The sequence below is a fragment of the Cornus florida genome, unplaced genomic scaffold (assembly GCF_030987335.1).
Source record: "Cornus florida cultivar Cherokee Brave unplaced genomic scaffold, ASM3098733v1 CherokeeBrave_3.0.0_Hap2_Chr05, whole genome shotgun sequence".
Classification (NCBI taxonomy): domain Eukaryota; kingdom Viridiplantae; phylum Streptophyta; class Magnoliopsida; order Cornales; family Cornaceae; genus Cornus; species Cornus florida.
This window is the reverse complement of record NW_026775575.1, coordinates 33,371,183-33,377,606: the sequence shown is the minus strand read 5'-3', so window position 1 is coordinate 33,377,606 and position 6,424 is coordinate 33,371,183. Positions and strand designations below refer to the sequence as shown.

At 39.4% G+C, this 6,424-nt stretch overlaps 1 pseudogene; it reads right to left on the bottom strand.

Annotated features, from left to right (window-relative positions):
* Positions 1–228: 228 nt before the first annotated feature.
* Positions 229–327, bottom strand: LOC132310755 (small nucleolar RNA R71; annotated as a pseudogene).
* Positions 328–6,424: the final 6,097 nt, after the last annotated feature.

Sequence of the window (6,424 nt, the reverse complement as noted above, 5' to 3'; positions counted from 1 at the left end):
TGAAGAACCTTATAAGCATTTAGATGAGTTTCTTAAAGTATGTTCCACCGTGAGATACACGGACATGCCGGAAGAGGTCCTGAGGCTTAAACTTTTTCCATTCACCCTTAAAGACAAGGCAAAATATTGGTTTAACAATCTTAGGCCTTTTTCAATAACTTCTTGGGCAGAAATGCAACAAGAGTTCTTGAAGAAGTACTATCCGGTTTCTAAGACCAATGCCATGAGAACCTCAATTCGAGAGTTTTCACACGGGGATGGGAAAATGTTCCATGAGGCATGGGAAAGATTCAATGAATTGCTTAGGAAGTGTCCACATCATGACATTCCCAAATGGCAATTAGTTCAATATTTCTTTAAGAGTTTATCCGACAATTACAAGGGTATGGTTGATGCTTCCATGGGTGGCTCTTACATTGATAGGCATGAGGATGACGTGTGGCGTCTTTATGAGAGCATGAGTGAAAATTCTTTGCATCGAACTTTATCTTCTAAGAATCATAGGAATTCAAGTGGAAGGAAGAGCATTGGCTTACACCAAGTTGACCATTCCAATGAAATAACCACCGAGATGAAATCCTTATCTCAAAGGTTTGATCAATTCTTGATTAACCAAAACTCAGCAAATCAAGTATCTTCCTTCCCTAATGATTCCCATTATGCATCCAATGAATCATGTATGACTTATTCAAGTGTTTTACATTCTACTTCCAATTGTCCCCATGGATATGTGCAAAGTAAGCATCATGAATAAGTCAATGCAGCTTTTGTTAATCAAGGGAATAATCCTTATGGCAATCACTATAATTCTAATTGGAGGAATCACCCGAATTTCTCTTGGAGAAACCAAGGGGAAGGCTCAAACCCTCCCCAAGGTGGTTTTCAAGGGAAATATGTTCCCCCTCCGATGCAAAGCCAAGGTTCCCAAGGTTTTAGATCATCATTTTAATCGCATAGTAATCAATTTTCTAATTCTCATTTTCTTAATCAACCATCATATTCTCAAGGAAACTCTAGGAGTCCCGCCTTTGAAGAAAATGTTTTGACTACTCTAGGCACTCTAGAGGCGAACACTCAATTGCTTCATTCTCATTCTCAATCCATTGCTAAGCTAGAAACCCAAGTAGGGCAAATAGCTAGTACTTTAAATGCTAGAGAGAAAGGGAAAATGCCTTTGAATGCCCCACCAAAGCAACAATGCATTGTGGAGACTCATTCCTCATCGGAAAGTCCTATAATAGAGCATGTCAATGCGGTGACAACCTTGAGAAGTGGGAAGATTGTGGACAACCAAGTGGGTATGTCCAATGAAGAGAGTGAACCGGTGTAACCCAAAGTTGACACCCGTCCCGTTTCACATTTTATTCCTCCTTCATTGCATATGCATGAGCATTCGTATGAGAAAATGTTGAAGAATGATTTGAAAAGCGATTTGAAAACTGATTTGATGAAAAGTGATTTGCAAAATGATTTCAAAACTTCTTGTGTTGAAGAAACTTCAAGGAAAAATTCAAAAAAAGTTTTTGAGCCAGGAGCTCCATTTCCGGATGCCTTGAAATGATCCATTTATCTTGACAAGCAAAAGACAAAGACAAATGAAATCATTGATGTGTTTAGGCAAGTGAAGGTTAACCTTCCACTTTTGGATGCAATCAAGAAAATTCTGGCTTATGCCAAGTTTTTAAAAGATCTTTGCACCCAAAAGAGGAAAAACAAAAGCCAAGCACCTAGGAAAGTGGGCTTGACCGAGCAAGTGAGCTCAATTTTGCAACATAACACTCTTCCAAAGTTCAAAGACCCTGGTTCACCTACTACATCTTGTGTCATTGGTGACCATGTCAGTAATCGGGCTCTTCTAGACTTAGGAGCAAGTGTTAATCTTCTTCCATACTCGGTATATGTCAAATTAGGCTTAGGAGACTTGAAACCGACGTCGGTGGTTTTGCAACTTGCCGACCGATCCATCAAAAAGTCTAGAGGTATCATTAAGGACGTATTGATTAAGATTGATAAATTTTTCTTCCCCGTTGATTTCGTTGTCATTGACACGGAACCGGTCCCGAATCTTAAGAGCCAAATTCCCGTTATCCTTGGCCGTCCTTTCTTAGCAACCGTGAATGCCAACATTAATTGTAGGATAGGGATAATGTGATACCCCTCGGATCTGAGACACGGGTTGATCAGGCCCAGGCCCAAACCCGAGGGATATCAAACAATTAATATTTTATAACGAACACAGATACAAGAGGAAATAAGAATAAATAACAAGAGCTAAAAAGAATACTAATATAAAATCCTGAACCGATAAAACTTAGTAAAATCCAACTATCAAAACCTCTATGGTTACAACTCGGGAATCCATCTCTAGTGGACCCCTAACAATAATTCCAAATTGGAAATAAAAACAACTGAAAGAAACATCCAGAAAATAAGCTATGGAGAGAATCCTACGTAGTCGATGGAATAGAGGTTCATATCCACTCTGCACAACCAAACTCTAACCCTAGAACTGAAGAGCACTTGAAAAATAAAAGAGTGGGTCAGGCCACATGCAAGTCCTAATCCAACTGTAATCCATACAGTGCCTGATACGCAGATACACCCTAGATACCCTCAACATAACTAGGTAATCCATACATATACATATATATCACACTAAGGACATTCACTGGACTATAGTAGAGTTTCAACCAGAATAGAAGGCAATATGCGAAAACGCACCCAAATGTGTGCATGAGTACCTAGACCTAACAGGGTACACCTACCTACTATATCCAACTACGCATCCACTGTATATAGGCACCCTAACCAATGACTCTGAGACTCAAGCTCATATCGTGGTACCATAATCATATATCTAAAGTCTGTCCGAAACCATAGTATGGCATTCACTTATTCAATGAGAAAATATACTAAATACCATCCAGATAAGCACTTCAACTTATTCAGCTGATGTGTCTTAACCATAACCAATTAATCCAGGGAGTCATTCAACCTATTCAGTTGATTCAACTTAAACACATTAATGGATTCAATATTTTACAATCCTTACTTTCCATCCGGTAGGTCAGCTCTTAGCGTTTTGAGCTAAACCGTCCCCAATATGCCACCGTCCCATACCGGTGCAAACAATCCTCCATATCCATGTAAATTACAACATATAAATCATAACTGAGTAATTTACAGTCCCAACTAGTATCCAAATAATTTCATAAATAGTTGTGTTATACTAGCAATTGAAAATCAACAATAATCCATGTAATAGTAGAAAAGCTTACTCTTTCAACTATTTAGATCCCAAAGTATGTATAGATCAAAATAAATATATAGAGGTCCCTATAATGCATTCCAAGTAGGTTTTTAAAACCATCCTACATCCCATTACATTGCCAAAATTTAGTTAGGCAATTAATCTATCTTTCCTCCATTAACCGTATAGACAATTAGTAATTTTATACCACTTGTCCCATTGACTGAATGTAAGCTTTTAGTCCTCTAAAGGTCTTAATAATACCTAGGATTAACTTTTTAGTCATACAGTGAAGTCCCAAGCTTAGTCCAAACAGCCCCCAACTCCTACAGTCTCAAAATTAATCGTAAAAACAATATCCAGAGACTACATGTGAGAAAGAGCCTTCTCCAGATTTTGGAGCAGGCTCTAAGACACTTAGAGCTACCTCCTAGGAGGGTAGAGCCAGATCTACCTCTCCTAGAGCCGGCTCTTTAATGGGGGAGCCGGCCCTTTGCATTCCAGAGCCGGCTCTCTCCTCCTCCTCGAGCCTCCTTCAACCTCTGTTGCTCCTACGACTTTCTGCAATGTTTTTGGCCATTCACCACCTATCTAGTTGGTTTTAAACTGATTCTAAGAGTCCCATCTAAGTCCAGTATCATTACCAAGATGTTTTTATAGCAGTTAAATACAAAAACAGAGGCTACATATTCATCAGATTTTTCATGCTTTAAGAAACAAACTGATCACAGATACACACAAACTGTAATGGAACAAATTTTCACATATACAGAATATTGATATAACATCTATTATACATAAGAAACTTAGTTAAATGTTTAATTAAATCCTAGAGGCTATCTAGGTGCACAGAATACAGACAAAGGGAAGAAGAAAGAAAAGAACTTGCACGTTCAAACTTAACTTGTTCCGGCAATACAAACCACTGTCAATCCTCCTCTGCTTCTAGTTAGTCCACCACCACACCTCCTTGGTCCTCTCTATTCCTCCCTTGATAGATCCTACAATGTTCTGATCTTACAAAACCCCTCTCTGTTTTCACTCTGTAAACTTGAGACGTAAACAGAGCTCTCGTATTCCCAAAACCCTAAATCCACCCACTGTTCTATATATATAGGGACGTAAAATAAATCCTTATTCCCTGTAGGTGTAGAGACAGAGACCTAATCCTAATCCTTGTTGGCGCATAAACCAACCTATGATATATACCTACGTTGGCCACCCATGTGAATTGCAAACCTAAATTCACGTATAAATCAGAAAAACCTAAATTCCATTCCATTAAATTTAAATTTCCATTAAATAAAAATGATTAAACAGTTAAATAAACACAATTAAATAAAAATAATTAAAAAAACAATTACCAAAAAAAAAATAATTAAGCAAATAATTATATAACATGACTAATTAAACAAAGAAAACCATTAAGAAAATAATTAAATAAAACAATTACGCAAATAATCAAATAAAACGCAAATAAACCATAAACTAAATTCCAATAATAGCTTTTTAAAAATTAGTGGTATTACATTTTTCCCCCCTAACAAAAGGAATTCCGTCCTCGGAATTCACTCTTACCTTCATCCAATATTTCAGGAAACTGCGAGTGAATCACATCCTCCCATTCCCAAGTGGACTCAGCCTCATTGTGATGACTCCACTGAATACGAACTAATAGAATAACCTTGTTACAAAGGATTTGATCCCGCCGATCGACAATACGACACGGTGGCTCCAAATAAGTTGCATCCGGCTGCAACTCAATCTCCCCAACGTCGATATACTGATACCGATCCTCATCTCATAGAAATTTCCGCAACATGGAAACATGGAACACATTATGGATGCGATCTAAGTTATCCGGAAATGCCAACCTATAAGCAATAGCTCCAACACGATCCATAATCATGAAAGGACCGACAAACCGCGGTGACAACTTCCCTTTCTTCCCAAAGCGCATGGCACCCTTCATAGGCGACACTTTGAATAGAACCTGATCTGCAACCTGAAACTCCAAAGCACATTTGCGATGATCCGCATAACTCTTCTACCTACTCTGAGCAGTACGCATGCGATCCTTAATAAGAGCTATCTTCTCAGAAGTATCCTTAATGAACTCAAGACCTATGAATCAGCTCTCGCCAACCTCCATCCAACAAACAGGCGATCGACACGGTCGGCCGTATAACGCCTCAAATGGTGCCATCCCAATAGTCTTCTGGAAACTATTGTTATAAGCAAACTTCACAAGCGGTAAGTAATCCTCCCAGTGGCCCTTGAAATCAAGAACACACGAATGAAGCATATCCTCCATGATCTGATTCACCCACTCAGTCTGTCCATCAGTCTGAGGATGATAAGCAGTGCTAAGATGCAACTCTATACCCAAAGCCTGCTGAAAACTCTTCCAGAATCCTGACACAAAGCTCGAATCCCTGTCCAATATAATAGATAATGGAATGCCGTGCAACTTCACAATCTCGACAATGTAAAGTCTTGCCAACTGCTCCGAAGTGTAGTCAGTACGAATAGGCAAAAAGTGAGCTGATTTCGTCAATCTGTCCACGATAACCCAAATAGAGTTGTGATCCTTGAAAGAATTTGGCAACCCTTCCACAAAATCCATAGAAATACTCTCTCATTTCCACTCCGGTATCGGTAGTGGCTGCAAAGCTCCTGGTGGCCTCTGATGATCAATCTTGACCATCTGACAAGTACTACATCACGAGACAAAAAGAGCAATATCCCTCTTCATACCTGCCCACCAAAATTGCCGCTTCATATCCTGATACATCTTCTCACCTCCTGGATGAACAGAGAACTCAGAGTGGTGAGTCTCAGTCGTCACATCCTTCCTCAAATCATCAACAGAAGGTACCACTAACCGTCCCTTGTACCTCAAACCCCCCATTAGCCCCAACATAGTAAAATGGAACCTCTCTGGAAGATATCTCTGCAACCTTGTCAATGCACTGCTGATCCGTGAGTTGTGCCTTCAAAACCTTATGAATGATAGAAGGTGTAACTACCATACAAGCCATGAAAGCATACGACAATTCATCCATCTTCTTTAACGCATTCTACTCAGTGGTGAATAGAGTGGGGAGACTACCAACAGGTCGGTGACTGAGTGCATCTGCTACCACATTCGCTTTCCCTGGATGATACTGTATC